This window comes from Choristoneura fumiferana, chromosome 4 (assembly GCF_025370935.1).
Source record: "Choristoneura fumiferana chromosome 4, NRCan_CFum_1, whole genome shotgun sequence".
Classification (NCBI taxonomy): Eukaryota; Metazoa; Arthropoda; class Insecta; order Lepidoptera; family Tortricidae; genus Choristoneura; species Choristoneura fumiferana.
The window spans coordinates 18,900,806-18,918,432 of record NC_133475.1 but is presented as its reverse complement, the minus strand read 5'-3'; the positions used below and the strand labels follow the sequence as shown (position 1 = coordinate 18,918,432).

General features: G+C 39.4%; 1 protein-coding gene across 2 annotated transcripts in view; it reads left to right on the top strand.

Moving 5' to 3' along the window:
• The first annotated feature begins 13,002 nt into the window (after nucleotides 1–13,002).
• The window catches only part of Cad96Ca (tyrosine kinase receptor Cad96Ca), a 58,963-nt gene continuing 54,338 nt past the window's right edge, over nucleotides 13,003–17,627 (top strand). For both annotated transcript variants that reach the window (XM_074087180.1, XM_074087177.1), the window contains exon 1: nucleotides 13,003–13,187. The gene's annotated coding sequence lies outside the window, so the exon portion shown is untranslated. The remainder of the gene's footprint in view (nucleotides 13,188–17,627) is intronic.

Below are 17,627 nucleotides of genomic sequence, written 5' to 3'. Positions count from 1 at the left end.
GGGTATCGTAAGGTCTCGGGTGAGCAAAGTTTATGGTTCTTATATGTCATACACAAAATATTTAGTTAATCTCTCTTGTTATGATTTCAGTGGGTTCAAACATTTAATAAGTAATTATGCTGAAATTGTCTGTCTTGAGAAAGAAAGAAAAGAAAGAAAGAAAATGCGTTTATTGCAACAATTAGGTAGGTATAAAATGCATATTACACAAGAAGGGTACCTACTCTTAAATTAAGTTAACTTACTAACTATATGCGGGTTCTATAAAAGTTCGTGAGACCTGCTTTCTAATGTAGGGGTTAATGACTTTTATAAAATCCCGCCTTAACCTAAAAGTATCCCCGCATGCTACTCGACCCATTAAATTGCGGCAAATGGTTCGGGCATCAGCATAATGCTGACAGTGTCAGGTCTTCAGACTGACACTTCAGCGCTGTTTTTCAGCCCGAACCTGTTACAGTTTGCGCCTCCATTTAATTTACCTAACACTTACACGCTTTTGGTTGAGGTTAGCGGTGCGCTGCTAAAGTTCATTATTTCTGGTTATATTTAGTATTAATGCCTCCTGGCTATTACTCGTAACAGCTGACATCGTTTGGTCGCCAGCTCCGTCTGAATACAGAGTGCTTATTGCGATGTAATTGTTCCAGGCATTTAGGTGCCCGTCATCATCATTTAAAAATAGCTGTAGGTAAATAAGTTTTTGGTTTAAGCTGAGTTAGTATTCATGAAAAACTTTGAAATGATAATGTCCGGGGCATTTTAAGTTTTCTAAGATGTTTTGTGATATAAAGTTCCCATTCAAATAAACCCAAATATATAGGTGTAAGTACAGAACGCATTTCCGAACGCAGGAAGATTTACAAAGAAACTTTATATTAAGGTATGTTTCCTGAAAGCTAAGTCGTAGCCGGAAATAAACGTGCAAGTATAACAACAAGAGATTTGGAGGATATTGGATGTTATATTATTTCATAAGCTGCACGTTTTGCGCAGCAATCTAAGACTTTTATAAACGAAAAAGTTTTGGGTTTTCTTTCTAATACAATTTGGAGCAGAAGACTGCGCATAGCTAAGGGATGGATGGAGGTTCGAAATGCATTCGAAAACTTTTACGTTTTTTAAGAAATACAAAAAAACCTCGAAATAGGCTGCTTTTAACCTAAATTGAAAATACAAACTGAAATATAGATGCACAGAAAAACCAGAAAAATAAGACCAGCACTGGGAATCGAACCCAGGTCCTCGGCATTCCGTGCCGCGTGCTATACCGCTACACCACTGCTGGACAACGGTACAGACACGAATTTCCCCTATGCACCACATATCTCAGCTTGTGTTGTTTCTTATTTAGCCACTTAAGCAGCGACACTAGCGACATCTATGCCGTAGCCCTCATCGAGAAACTTTTCGGCACTCCATCGGAACTAACCGCTCACCCGGACAAGAGATATCGTTATTAAATCGCAATCAAATTAAGATTGTTTTTTTGGAATCTTTTTGTATTTTTTATTTTAATTCCAAATTTTTACTTTTACGGTCATCCCGTAAAACCTAAATTGACAATACAAACTGAAATATAGATGCACAGAAAAACCAGAAAAATAACACCAGCACTGGGAATGACGGTTAAATGTGATGCCGTCTCTATTTGTTTTGTTCGAACAGACGGAGATGGCATCACATTTAACCGTCAGTTAACACTAGTCAATGGATGGTGAAACAGCCCCTAAATCTATAAGAGGTAATCTGTCTAAATTAACTTTGCTCAATGTGCGCCAAGCTTTAGGTTGAATTACATATTGACTTTACATATGAGCTTCTAAATAGAGTGGCGACACATTAGTATCTCTGAAAATAAAGTGTCAACCTAACTTTCGTAGGCAAAAGACCCATCCTTCAGTTCCCGTTAAGACCGCAAGAGTAATAAATAAAATAAAAGGGCACCAAAGCCTACCGACGTGACAAGAATGTCGCGACGAGTAAATGTTTTAAGATAAGAGACACCATAAATAATGTAGTGAGTAAAGCTCTTGTGAGACAGAGCGTTTGCTTTATAACCTCAAAGTATAAAAAACGGGCAAGAGCGTGTCGTACACGCCCAAAATAGGGTTCCGTAGCCATTACGAAAAAAATAAGTAATATTTTTCTAAGGATTTCGTATTTTATACGGTCTTCCTAGTTTAGGTATATTTTATAAATTAGACTGCTATTTAAGAGTAAAAACTACTATAATTCTTCAAGCAAACTTAGCCGTTATAGTTTTCCTTGAAAGTTTGATATACTTACTACCATCCTGAATTTTTTATTTTTTTTCCACCGACCGGTTTAGATTTTAGAGGGCGACGCTCGATTTTATTAAAAATTTGCACTTTAAAGTTGAATATTTCGCAAATAATCAATGAAACGAAAAATTGTCTTAGCAAAAAGGTTTTAAGAGACCTATCCAATGTTACCCCAGACTATACGGTTGGATGAGAAAAAAAATTCACCCCACTTTACGTCTATGGGAGGCACACCAAAAAATTTTTTTTAATTTTTTTTTATTGTATCATTTTGTCGGCATAGTTTACATATATATCCGTCAAAATTACAGCTTTCTAGCATTGATAGTCCCTGAGCAAAGCCGCGGACGGACGGACAGACAGACAGACAGACATGGCGAAACTATAAGGGTTCCGTTTTTGCCATTTTGGCTCCGGAACCCTAAAAACTGAACGTGCATTGAATGACGGCTGGAATCCCTGAGGTGGGCTTACCTTGCTTCTAGTCCCAAGGCAGGTTTCCTGCTTAAAACGAAATACTGGGAATTAACTAAAACAATAACTTTGCTCACCCGCGACCTTAAAGAACTCGAAGACCTTGAAGGTCGCGGGTGAGCAAAGTACCTACCTAATTGTTTTAGTTCACTAATATGGACCTCCGAAAAGTAACGGTTGATTCAATAAATTGTTTGAAATACTGGGAGTTTATTAATTCATATATGTAAATCGGCTAAGGGCGAATCGGGCAAGTGGCAGGTTTCTTACGTTCTATTGTGTGTTGTTTCTTTTTTCACGCACGATAAAAATAACCAGATCCTGGGACAACATTCCTGGAATGGTACAAATTAGGGATCATTAAAAAACGAAATTAATGAGGCTCACAAAGGGCCGGCAACGCACCTGTGATGGCTCCTTACCCCGACGCTCCTCGTGTTGCGTGTGTCCATGGGCGGCAGTGATTGCTTTCCATCAGATTCAAAATTCAAAAATTCAAATTCAAATGATTTATTCAGTAAATAGGCCGCAATGGGCACTTTTACACGTAATTTTTTAAACTAGCAGCGCTTTCGGAAATACCATCATTGCCAAGAAGAATGTGCCGCAAGAAACTTGGCAGAAAGTCATTTTTTCATAATAATATAATTACAAATAAAATACTTAAAAACTATATTGATGACCCGCATGCTCGTTTTCACCCTCTTACATACCTATAGAAAAAACTTTATCTGTTGACCATTAATTTGCAAAGAATTCGTTATAATATCGTGTACCCGCGGAACTATAAAAAAATCCGGAATAAGGTATAAATTTCACTATTTTTTATTAATTTTCAACCTCCGGCGCAAAAAGAGGGGTGTTATAAGTTAGACCGCTATGTGTGTCTGTGTGTCTGAGTGTGTGTGTGTGTCTGTCTCTCTGTGGCACCATAGCTCTTGAACGGGTGGACCGATTTGAATGCGGTTTTTTTTATTTTTGATAGCAGGTTTTATAAATTATAGCTTGACAATTCATGTTATCGATAAGAAAATTAGTTTTTAAGCTATCTTTAAATATAACAAAGTTGTAAAGGTTTAAAATTCAGCATTAGACAGAGAAAGACTTACTTGCGTGTGACGTCACACGTGTAAGTAGCGCCACACTTGCTGCATAGAGAAAAGCGTTTTAGAAAGAGACAGATATATAGATTTTTAAAAAAGTCACTATAAATCCAATTTTCAAGCGATTTATTTTTTCGCATCGCTAAACATATCTATATTTTTATAATAATATACAGGATGGTAAATTCAACAGTTAAATTGTCAACTATTCTATAGCGCCACCTAGCGCCATCTCGTGAGCAAATATAGAAACTCTGACCGAACCCTGCATCGCACTATCAAGTTTTATCATTTATATGCAGCTTCCAACGCTCTTCGGACTTCGGTCCCCAAGCATATCACAATGTTCTATCGTAGCCGTTCAGCAAACGTAGTGTACGCTCCGGCCAGTAGGTAGAGTGGCGATCTGCGAAAGGCTGTACCACTACCATGAGTTTACAGTGACTGTACTTGATAGCGACGGCGTAAATTATTTGTATGGAGAATTGTACAGCGCCTCTACAAATAATTTACGCCGTCGCTATCGTGTACGGTCACTGTAAACTCATGGTAGTGGTACAGGTAGAGGGCGATCTGCGAAAGGCTGCTGGTAGAAACGGAATGAGTCAAGTCGGATCCTAGCACAAGTGATTAGCAAAAACTTGAACGGACGACATTGCTGTGTTTTTAAACCCCCCACGCAAAAAGAGGGGTGTTATAAGTTTGACCGCTATGTGTGTCTGTCTTTGGCACCGTAGCTCATAAACGGGTGGACCGATTTACATGTGTTTTTTTATTTGAAATCAGGTTTTCTAGCAATGGTTCTTAGACATGTTTCATCAAAATCAATCGTTTTTTGAGATATTAAACTTGAAAGTGACAAATTAGGGGGTTTTCCAACCTTTATTGGTTATACAGCAAAAGTAGTCGCGCTGCAGGGCACAGTAGGTATTTCCCAGGCGGGCTCAGTGCAGAATGGGAACTAACATACCCATTGAATTATTTTTCCGGTGTGTGCATTTTTCCGTCACGGTAAGGCACTTGTCTCACCGCCAGCGAGGAAGCGATTGGCTATTTTCTCGCTCAAGAAACGAACAAAAGATATAAGATCCTATGTGAGTAAGAGAGACACCATATACTAATAGTTAATCGATGGCTGTTCACACTGTCGGCGAGAACTCGCTTTTACATCTTTTGTCGCAGCGACAAGAGCTATAAAACTCGCTGAGCTATAGATACTCGCTCAGCGATGTCAGCTTGGCGGCCGCCCCGCACGAGCGAGTCGAGTGGAGCGAGTAATCGCCCGTCGCACGCGAACACTCGCTTACAGCCGAGCGACAAAACTACACTCGCTTCTCGCTGCTCGCCCACTCTTTTCTAGTTACTCGCTCTACTCGCTTCTCGCTCATCGTCGGCGGTGGGACAAGTGCCTAAAAGCTCGTTGGTATATTTCAAATACAATTTGGCATAGAAATGTCGAAAAACTCAAAGGTGTGAGCTGAAATTTGAACCCACGATTCTCAGCTTGAGAGACCTTAGTATAATATCGCAGCCTTATTAATATCACAGTTAAATTGCATAGGTACAAGTGAATTATTGAACTACTAGCTTTTGCCCGCGGCTCCGCCCACGTGTTATTCGGTTATCGCGCGCTGTTCCTCGGAATCTCTATGCCAAAAATCACGTCGATCTGTAACTCCGTTACGCCGTGAAAGACGGACAAACACACAAACACTGAACTGAACTGTTGCATGTTAGTTATTAAGTCATTAATCATCATGATAATTTTTATGTTACTTTACAATTGTTTGTTATTTACTAAGCCGTGTATGCGTTGTGGAAATATAGTTTTTATCTATCTATCAAACATACAAACACACTTTCGCATTTATAATATTATAGTATAGTATATAGTAAGGATGTATGGATTTATAAACAATTACTTTGTCGAGTTCGGAACGCGTGTAGTGTACTCGTAGTGTGGTGGTGGTGATAGATGGGTTCGTGTGATTTGTATGAGTGCTTACATTATGAAGATGGAGGAACTCCATAAACACATATTTCTTGCATAGACGTCTAGGTTATCATTAGGTCGTGGGTGAGCAAAGTTATTAAATAAATAAATATCATGGGACACTTGACACCAATTGACCTAGTCCCAAACTAAGCTAAGCTTGTACTATGGATACTAGGCAACGGATAAATATACTTATATAGATAAATACATACTTAAATACATATTAAACATCCAAGACCCGAGAACAAACATTCGTGTTATTCACACAAATATCTGCCGCGGCCGGGATTCGAACCCAGGACCTCAAGCTTCGTAGTCAGGTGCTCTAACCACTTAGCCATCCGGTCGTCAAATTGCTTTTAGTTCATTGACATTCGTGAACAAAGTAGCGCCTGATTCAATAAATTAATTGAATTCGCAGACAAAGTTGCGGGCAGCAGCTAGTTAGTATCAATTTGTAGGCGAACGAGGCTGGCATTGGACATGGACCGGTAATAAGCATTCCGGTGATACGGCGGCCGTTGCAGTTTCCGGTCGAGACGGACGCAAACTGGATTCAGATTGTGATGAGTTAACGCTACTGGTTTCTACTATTTCCTTATTTGATACTGACGATTATGTTTACGAAGAGGCTTAAAAATTGGTCAAGTGCGAGTGCTACACGCAAACCTAGTGTTCTAACGGGTTTGCGATGGGCCGGGCTGTGTTCCCACCCAGTCTTTAATCTTCTATCTTCTATATAAATAAAAATGAATCGTGAAATGTGTTGCTAAGCGCAAAACTCGGGAACGACTGGTCCGATTTCGCTAATTCTTTTTTTTTGTGTTTGATACTATCAGGAGAAGGTTTTTATGGAAGAAAATACAGAAAAAGTACAACGGGGGCGAAGCCGCGGGCAACAGCTAGTCAGGAATGTTTCTTTTATTTTTGCACTTTATAGTTGATCGAGAGTTATTGTAATGCATCACAATATCATTATTATTGAAATTATTGTAAATATTATACTACAATCCTGGTCTGACTTGTTGAGGTTTAACTGTTTCGAAAATGGTTAAACAGATCGAGTGTTGCCATTATTTCCGGATTGAAAGTTTCTTTGGGAACTTCCTTCCGCTGGCGTTCGTGTCGTCATAGTGTGTGTTTTTAAATGGGTCCCACTGAATAACAGCGTTGCGGCTTGCCTTTATACTATTCGATGTTATTTTTATTTTTTCCATCTAATGTATTTTTGCTTATTGTAGCAGAGGGTCGTGGGTTCAAACCCCGGCTCGCACCTCTGAGTTTTTCGAAACTCATGTGCGGAATTCATTTGCGGTGAAGGAAAACATCGTGAGGAAACCTGTACAAACCTGCGAAGCGATTCAATGGTGCGTGTGAAGTTCCCAATTCGCACTGGGCCCGAGTGGGAACTATGGTCCACTCTTGTTCTGAGAGGAGGCCTGTGCCCAGCAGTGGGACGTATATAGGCTGGAATGATGAATGTATATTTATGTGTATCGAATATGTGTAAGTAAATAAATGTTTCTCTCTCACTCTCTCTCTCTCTCTCTAACATCTCTAAACATTAAACTGACTTGTAGCTCGTTTAAGTTCCTAAAGGTACAGTCACTGGCAGAGAGATTACAATTTTATTTTTTGTAAGACCGACTAACGCTTGACACGTTTTTATTTCTATTTCATTATAATTCAATAGGTTTTAGTAAAAATTTCATTTTTAATTCAAGATTTTTTGCTGACTGTACTTTTGGTTGACTGTGCTTGTATTGTCACACAAACTACAATTTTGCATACCAAATTTCAAGTCGATGCCATTGATCTTTAAAGAGTTCCGTCCTGCGGAGACGGTCCTGGCTGGACTACCAGGATGTCACTACCAGATTATTGAATTGTCACGCAATTTACATAAGTATACCAAATTTCAAGTTAATCCAACTACCGGAAGTTGGTCGAATTTAACTTGCAAGATTTGATTACAGACAGACAGACAACGGGACAGGTGAAACTAAATAAAAGCTTGTAAAAACACGCGTTTTCCCTGAGATAGGACCAATCTAGACCAGTACCACTACCATGAGTTTACAGTGACCGTATTCGATAGCGACGGCATAAATTATTTGTAGAGGCGCTGTACAATTCTCCATACAAATAATTTACGACCTCGCTATCGAGTACGGTCACTAGAAACTCATGGTAGTGGTACAGGTCTAGATTGGTCCTATCTCAGGGAGAAACGCGTGTTTTTACAAGCTTTTAAGGACATGAATACCAGACGACCAGATGGCCTAGTGGTTAGAGAACCAGACTACGAAGCCTGAGGTCCCGGGTTCGATTCCCGTGTCGGGCAGATATTTATGTTTGTTCTCGGGTCTTGGGTGTTTACTATGTATTTAACTATGTATCTATCTATATAATTATATTTATCCGTTGCTTAGTACCCATAACACAAGCTTTGCTAAGCTTACTTTGGGACTAGGTCAATTGGTGTGAATTGTCCCGTGATATTTATTTATTTATTTATGAATCGGTTTGTTCGACCTTAACTGTGCGGTCGTGAAAACGAAAACACATCCTCGTTTAAACGAAACAATTTATTTCAGCGTCCAATTAATATAATTATTCTGATGAATTAAACAGATGTCGATGGCGGTAAAAACACGTCCAGTGATAATGAGTTGGAAACAATGCGGTGTCGTGTCTGTGGAAAAGTGGAACAGCAATACGTGTTAACTGTCTTAAAACCCGTTTACTCATCATCATCATCATCATCAATATAATCCTACTAATCCTTCCTACTAATATTATAAATGTGAAAGTTGTCAGTGAGTATGTTTTTTACTGCTTCACGCTGAAACGGCTGGACGGATTTGGATGAAATTTGGCAACCTGGATTAAAACATAGGATACTTTTTATACCGATATTCTCACGGGATGGGGATGAAATCTCGAAATTACAACTGCTGGGCTTAGAGTCATGAAATTTTGTACAGTTGTTCTTAACATAACCTTAATGAAGATCACGATACGTTTGGGATTTCCCAGGGGAATTTGTAGCTACCACATCGAAAATTGTACGCATGCGATAAATTTTAGTAGCCTATATTTATTTATTTATTTATTTATTTAAGGTTCACCAACAATTGTTAACACAAGATACATCAAAAAATTGCTGCTCGCATGAACATGTTGAACTGAGTGTCACAATCACTTATAGGTAAACACCGCATGCAAAACAAACGTGAAGCTTAAAAACTAAATTCAAATAAGTATTTGAATTATGTTCTCAAAGAAAACAAACACAAGAAACTAAGCAAAGTATACTAACTAGGACGAGTGACCTAAATTATTTTAGAATATTACTGATTAGTTTGCGAGGTGGGTCATGGTGAATGTCCGTGATGTCGCTGAAACTATTAGCAATACTAGTCAGCCTGCAGATGGGAGAGTTTCTACCAGACACCGATCTCCTTAATGGTGGACACAGGGGAGTAATGTGACTGCGGGGGTAACGCGAAGGCGCACGAAAACGCAGCAGCGCCAGCAGCTGAGGACAGTCTATTTTGTGCCGGACTAATTTATGTAAGAATAGAGCGTCCAAAATGATTCTTCTGGTTTCCAATGAGTCGATTTTGAAATATTGCAATCTGCGTTTGTAAGACACAGATTTTTTCGCCACGACAGGGTCACGAAAGATTTGGTATAATAATATATGTCCCATGGCTGGACACAGGCCTTCTCTCAGATTGAGACAGCTTGCCCGATTCCCAAGCGGGCCCAATGTGGCATCGAAACTTCGCATACACCATCGAATTTCCTCGCATATTTTGTGCAGGCTTCGGGCCCAGTGTGAATCGGTAATTTCACACATCATCGAATTTCTTCGCGTGTGCAGATTTTTCAGGATTTTCATCCACCATCAAGCTCATGGTAAGTTTTAAATGTAAGTTTGCACATGGACTCCAGAAAACCTCAGAGACCTTGGCTCAAACCCCCCACCATCTGCTTGAGAAGCCATGGATCAAACCACTAGTTTTACGGGGATATGGTATGTTTGGCTAAACACCCCTGTAAACGTTTTGAAAGATTTTATTTGACGAATATTTATGTATAGTCGACCACGAAATTGGTTTACCACCCTAAGGTTTAATGTCATTTGTAGCGCTTAAAACGTCAAAGCCTATTTTCCCTCACAAGTCAATACGTCAATCAGACTTAATTGTTTTATTTCTGAAGTAGGAACTGTCAATAACCCCCGACGCAAAAAGAGGGGTGTTATAAGTTTGACCGCTATGTCTGTCTGTATGTCTGTCTGAGGCACCGTAGGTCTTTAAACGGGTGAACCACTTTGAATGTGTTTTTTTTTATTTGAAAGCGGGTATTTTAGCGATGGTTCTTAGACATGGTTTTATCAAAATCGGTTCGGCCATTTTTGAGATATTGAACTTTGAAGTGACGATGTCGGGGGTTTTCCAACTTTTGTTGGTTATATTAGGTTATTTAAATTGGCAAAGCACTTTCTTGGTCGACCATATATTGCTCGATATTCAAAGTATCCCAGCAGATGTTCTTGCGCTACGACTTCTGGCCGGTGGGTGTAGTGTTCCGTCGTTTTAGGGTAGCGACGAAGACGACGTTAAAAATCCCTAACTAGTTTTTTTTTAGTAGTTTTTGTTAATGTTTTTCTTGAGTTTTATGTATTTTTGCATTTTTTTGTGTATAATTTGAATTTTACAGTGCATTGGTTTTCTAACTGTAATGCTGTAATTTTGTATTGGTAAATAAATAAATAAATATGAAGCCATCGTGATAAACAAGCATAAACCTGCCACGTTGGGTCCGCGCAGAAATTACGGCCCAAAAAACTTCGTATTTTCAAGCATAAATAGATTCACCATGTCGAAGTCTATTGCCTCATAGAAAAACTTGTATTTTTATGGACCTTTGAACCTTGAGACCTTTTTACGAACGTTGCTCGCTTGAATGATATTCCAAGAATGGTATCTTCAGATTTTCCTTACGACTACACTCCTTTAAAACATTCTTATTATAATGGTTTTTATTGAGCGAAGAAGACGCTAATATCCGAGAAGCAATAAAGGAACTTGTAAACATTATTCCGGGTGTGGCCTGTAATACGAGCCAAAAATTAAAATATATATCGTACTCGTCAAACTAAACAACATTATTTAGTTCAGCGACTTTTAAAAGTAATGGGAGTCTTTGAATTTTCCTTTTTTCATACAAATTAAATAATTCTATCAATGTACGCCATCCTGTACGCATCCATACTCCAGGAGCTTGGCATCACACAGCGTCTATCGACCATAGTACAGTCGCGCATACTTCAGTACTTTGGACATGTCTCCAGGCGGGATGGCGACTCCATAGAGCGGCTAGTCGTGCAGGGAAAGGTGGAGGGAACCAGGTCGCGCGGTAGATCACCTATGCGCTGGACTGATCAAGTGAAGGCCGCTGTAGGAAACGGCGTATCTGACTGTGCCAGACAGCCTGCCAACAGAAGGGTATGGCGGGAGATCGTACGGAGAGCTGTGCCCGCCTCTACCACCGACGCGGACGCCTCAATGTGACCACGACCGCTCTGCCAAGAGCGACACGACAAAGAAGAGACGCCATCCTAGAACAACTGACGTCACCTGTCACGGTACAAACACCAAGCATTTTGTTTTACATTGCTTCTTCGAATAAACTTAAAGGTGTCATAAAAATTAAAAAAACTAATTATTTTTAAAAGTCGCTGAACTAATGTTGTTCAGTTTGAGGAGTATGATCTATGTTTTTATTATTTGCTCATATTACAGGCCACACCCGGTATATTAACATTACCCGTGTGTTGTCGGGTTAAGAATAATGGTGATTTTTCACCGGCGAGGCGAGAATTGAAATTTGTATGCATTCTCGCGCGCCCGCCGCCATACTCAATTCTCGTTTCGCCTCGTCTCGTCTCGCCTCGCCGGTGGAAAATCACCATAACACCTGTCCATTTCTTCCGTGGATGTCGTAAGAGGCGACTGAGGATATAGTTTAAGGTATACCGTAGGCGACAGGCTAGCAACCTGTCACTATTGTACCGTTTTTGTCAAACTTAAAACCTAAAACTGCTAAAAGTGGCTTCGAAGCGGTAACGTTTCGTGTGCTCTGAATAAGAAGAAGAAATCTTTATTTTGTATAAGTAAGAATTAGGTACAAACATGTTCATTGTTCATGCTAAGATGAAAAGATGAGATTTAACAAAATGACATGTAATAATGATATTACCAATAAAAGAGTATGAGTATGAGTATGAGTAATAAATTAAAAATAAAATACAAATGCGAAAAAGGAGTCCACTCAGCACTTTGGGTCACTAAAGATGGTTCGACGCTGATATTACTATACTCTACGATATTACGATATTACTATACTCTGCCTACCCCATTTGGGAATACAGGCGTGATCTTTGTGTGTGTGTGTAAACAATAAACAAATACAACTCTGACACAGTTTTACAAATAAAACCATATATAAGACTGAATGGATTCAGACCTTAATTTGGGGACCTATGTTTCAAATAAAATGGATATGGAGAATACATCACAATTATTTCCAAAGATAGCTTCAACGGATGACTACGTCCACTCTGACAAGTGTACTAACAAGAGTAATGACTTATAAGCAGAAGAGATCAACGTTACTTGGGATGATTGCAACCTTGTATAATATTGGGACCAAGGACGCTGATCTCTTCTAAATATATAACAAAAACTTCTAGCTGCAGATTCCATAGAAGATTTTATAACTCTAACAACAATCACATTACAAACAGAGAATAAGAAAATTGAGAGTAAAGCTAACAGTGACATTTTGCATTCATTAACTATCAATACGATCGAAAACGAACCTCACGCTTACTGAACAGAGTTGGATTCAGAATTGCAGACACTGGTAACGGCCCGGCCTCGACAAAAGCGACTGATTGACAGTACAATCAATTTCAGAATACATTACTTGTTTTGATGAGCAATTGCTGCGTGGCGAGCGTTGCGGCCAAGTAATGAATACAGATTTTGTTGTCGGTGTCGTTAGATGCGCATTGAAGGCCACGTTATGATGGAGGGGAGGAGGCTTTTGCGCGGCGTACGCGCAGTCAGTGTGGCGACGTCAGTGGAGGCGGTTTTAACGGTTTGGTGAACCAAAACGACACAGAACTGCTTTTGAATGAGTGAAAGTGCTAGGATCATGTGCAGTGCTAAGTGATTTGGTAAATCTTTCAAGTCGTTCTTTTGTGAAGTTAGGTATTATATTGTGTTCTTTGGATGCTCTGTGGATGACTGGGTAAGTCGAATGATGTTCTCTAGTTTTCGGTAACGTGTAGCTTTTTGTATTAATACTTAAATTTATGTAATTGATTCTTAATCTCTTATGCTTCCAGAAAATTAGGCTGCGTTTTCACCAGAGATGTGCAAGGAATGTGTTTTTCACGAACCAATAGAAACATTTCATTTACCTACCTATCCTCGCTCCGCTCAGCTGTTTCCACTGGAGCTGTGCTGTGCGAGGGTAGGCTGATGAAGCGTTTCTATTGGTTCATTAAACACGCCTTCCTCGCAACAAACCCTCGCAGTATCTTTGATGGAAATGCAGCCTTATTTGTTTAATTGCAGTGGTACTTAGGCACTTGTCCCACCGCCGACGATAAGCGAGAAGCGAGTAACTATAGAAACGAGTGGGCTGGCATCAAGAAGAGAGTGTAGTTTTGCCGCTTGGCTGTAAGCGAGTTTTCGAGTGCGACGGGCGATTACTCGCTCCACTCGCTCGAGAGCGGGGCGGCCGCCAAGCTAACATCGCTGAGCGAGTATCGCTGAGCTAGTTTTATTATATTGTCGCTGCGACAAAATATGTAAGAGCGCAGTGTGAACAGCTAGCGAGCAACTATTAATAATAATGTGTCTCTTTTACTCATACTGTATCTTTTATCTTTTGTTCGTTTCTCGAGCGAGAAAATAATTGACAGACAATCGTTTCCTCGCCGGCGGTGAGACAACTGGCTTAGGGCCTGTTTCTAAGTCATTGGACTAAAGATGCTGGATTTCTTGTTGATTAGTCATTAATATTACCTATACATATACATGTTTGTTATCATCAAATATCGATTAACCTGTCCTCTCCCAGAGGCACAAATTTGTGCCCAAAATCCTTCGATCCTGTTAACCTGGAAGATGACAGATTAACTAGGTTCATTACGTTTTACTGCAATCGCGGAACTAATAAAAAAACATATTATGTATGTACTTAGCATGATGCTAAGTTGGTAACGGTGAAGTAACATTGAAGTTATTAATCTAAAATAAAAAATGCGAAGCAACTCTGTCTGTCCGTCTATCTGTTACCTTTTCGTCTAAACCACTGAACTGATTTAAATGTAATTTTTTACGACGGTAGTTTAAAACATAGGAATTGAAACAGTTTTTATCCCAGAAAATTGCATTGTTCTCGCGGTATAGCGATAACGATCAATGATTTTTTTGCAGACAGAGTCGCGGGCAAAAGCTATATTACTACGAGTATTCCGGCTCAATCTGCTATGAATTGCAGGAGTTAATTGCTCAAAAATAGGTTGTTGAGTCATCATAAAATGGTCGTTAATCTCCAGTTGAACTCGTTTATGTAAGAAGGTTTAGGAGGTTATTTTAAAAAACCGACCAAGTGCGAGCCGGACTCGCGCACGAAGGGTTCCGTACTATTCTACAAAACATTAGACATTAGCAAAAAACACGTTTGTTGTATGGGAGCCCCCCCTTAAATATTTATTTTATTCTATTTTTAGTATCTGTTGTTATTCGCTGGGTGCAAAGTAGGAGGTGGGGGGACCACGAATCGATGGCAGCGCGCGCCGTGGCCAAACAAGGAACTTTTCGGCGGACCAACTGTCACTATTTACTAGTGGAATTTACGTATTCGTGCATTATTAGGCAAAAATAGATAAATATGCGTCACAAAACCTGCTGCGTAGTTAACTGCAAGAACAATGGCAAAAACAGTGATCACAAATTCTATAAATTTCCACAAGAAAGACGTTTTGCATGGCGTCGATGTCACTGAAGTTTGACGAATTATGAATTTATGATTTTCACTAGTTTCTTTTACATCTTGGACATATTGCACCAAAACTAATTATTTTCCTTTTATTGTTCTTTGTGGCTGGAAAGCGATGTCGTATAGTGTGCTCGGAAACCATTTTTGTAATTAAATTGGCCATGTTTAACTGAAAATACACAAAAAGGCTTTTTTTTTTATTCTACTGGATGGCAAACGAGCAAGTGGGTCTCCTGATGGTAGGAAGTAACCACCGCCCATAGACACCTGAATAGGGGGATTGCAGATGCGTTGTCAACCTAGAGGCCTAAGATGGGATACCTCAAGTGCCAGTAATTTCACCGGCTGTCTTACTCTCCATGCCGAAACACAACAGTTCAAGCACTGCTATTTCACGGCAGGCTGCATTACTAACGACCTAATACAGTCATAAATAATCGTCTGCAACACTCGTATATATGAAATGCGTTATTCGATTAAATTTGTTTATTTTATTACTTCTCATGAAGACAGTCATGAGAAAGTCCGTGTCCGAAATAAATTGATTGTGCAATTTTAGACGGGAAATAAAAAAGGTCAACGTTGTTATCGACACAATAGATTTACATGATCGAATAGAATATATTATGTAAATTACGATATTTCATTGAAATTATTTGTTTGTTTGGGCCATAGTTCCCACGCGGGCCCAGTGCGGATTGGGAACTTCACACACACCATTGAATTGCTTCGCAGGTTTGTGCAGGTTTCCTCACGATGTTTTCCTTCACCGCAAAGCTCTTGGTGGCCCTCTTGTTCTGAGAGGAGGCCTGTGCCCTGCAGTGGGACGTATATAGGCTGGGATGATGGTTTGTTTGTTTTCTTATTCTTCGTAATGACAGTCCGCCGTAATTGTAACCGCTAGTTGGCGCTGTGATCGCGCAATAGAAATACATAATCTGTGAAAATTTCAACTGTCTAGCTATAACGGTTTATGAGATACAGCCTGGTGTAAGACGGACAGACAGACGGACGGACAGCGGAGTCTTAGTAATAGGGTTCCGTTTTTACCCTTAGCGTACGGAACCCTAGAAAAAGACTGCGGAATAAAGGTCATGTTGTAGATGAAGCCGATCGCGGAACGTTGACTTCCTCTCCGGCAAGGCCAAAGCCGAAGGGATTGTAATAACAATGTTGTATCTCAAGGCTCTAAGCTCGACTCTTGTATATTTTAAACAAACATTAAAGTACACGAGGATTAAACGCCTGCTATATTATAAAGATTTATGTGAAGGCAGATCGGCGAGATCATAATTCGTAATTAATTGAAAAAGGGTCGTTTAATCAGTACAATTACTTTTTGCATAACGTTTCGATTGTAATACGAAACTTAAATCAACCATAAATTAGCATAACAACTGTTAAATTTAATTTAAATTTTATAACACTCATTTAGCATAAAAACTTTTGCCATAATGTTCTTAGAGTATATAATGTTACTTTGTATAATGAGCGAAATGCATACTAGCATTTTATATAACGGTAAAGGGGCATAATTATCATCCTTAGTATGCTTACTAATATTATAAAAGTGAAAGTGTGTTTATTCTTTTCTTCGTTTGGTCATACAGATTTTAAGCCAAATTTACACTGCGAGTCATTAATGAGTCCGCTTGTCTCGCGTTGGAAACAGGACTATACAATTTAACTGCTGCTGCAATTGCTATGATAATATTTTATAGTAAAACGGGCAGTGACATCTATATATGTATGGCACTAGACCGGCTGTTTGGAACAAAACGCGCGGCGCATCAATCATCAATATTATTTTGCCACAACCCCTGTCACGGTCGTCAACAAACTATAGTAAAAGGAACTAAAATAATTTCCTTGCTCACCCGCGACCTTACGATAGCTAAGCTTATGCAAAATATGCGTGTTCATGCAGTTCCTCCACCTCCACACTGTAAGAACACACACAAATCACACAAACCCATCTATCACCACCACCACACTACACTGACGCGTTTCGAACTCAGCCAGAGCTCATCTTCAGAGTGACACAACCGTACACCATGCTACCAGTTGTTAGACTATTTTAGTTCATTGATATGGACCTCCGCAAAGTAACGCTTTAATCAAATTTGTGCGCCGTTTTGATGTAAGAAACATGCAGTCTATACATATAAGAAAACGGGGTTACTCTAAAATGCAGGGGCTACATTGGAAAACAGTTTTTAAACCATGTCCTTATTTTTAGACCATCCTGTGGCAGTGAAATATCTACCTTTATATAAATTGCCTAACTTTTTATTTCATTTGTTCAATCGAGTTATGAATATTTTCGCTTTTATAACCATTTTAAATCTATCAAAGAAGCCCCAAAATTTCCTAAAGTAACCCCGGTTCACGGTACGTTTTACAAGAAGAACATAATATATTTGGATACATTTTATCCCGAAAAAATATGTTGTTCCCAAGGGCAGATTGACAAATACTTCCTAATATCAAAATGTCGCTTCATGGCAATGATCGCTGCTAAACGAAATAATAAAAAATGACAAGCTACAAGCAGTGTTTTACAATCTACGGTTTGAACTAGACAACCTTCATGCCCGATTGGCTACAATTCATATTGTCTTACTATTTTAAAACATTTGACCGTAAATACAGCGGTAGGTATTGACTTAATTACACCCA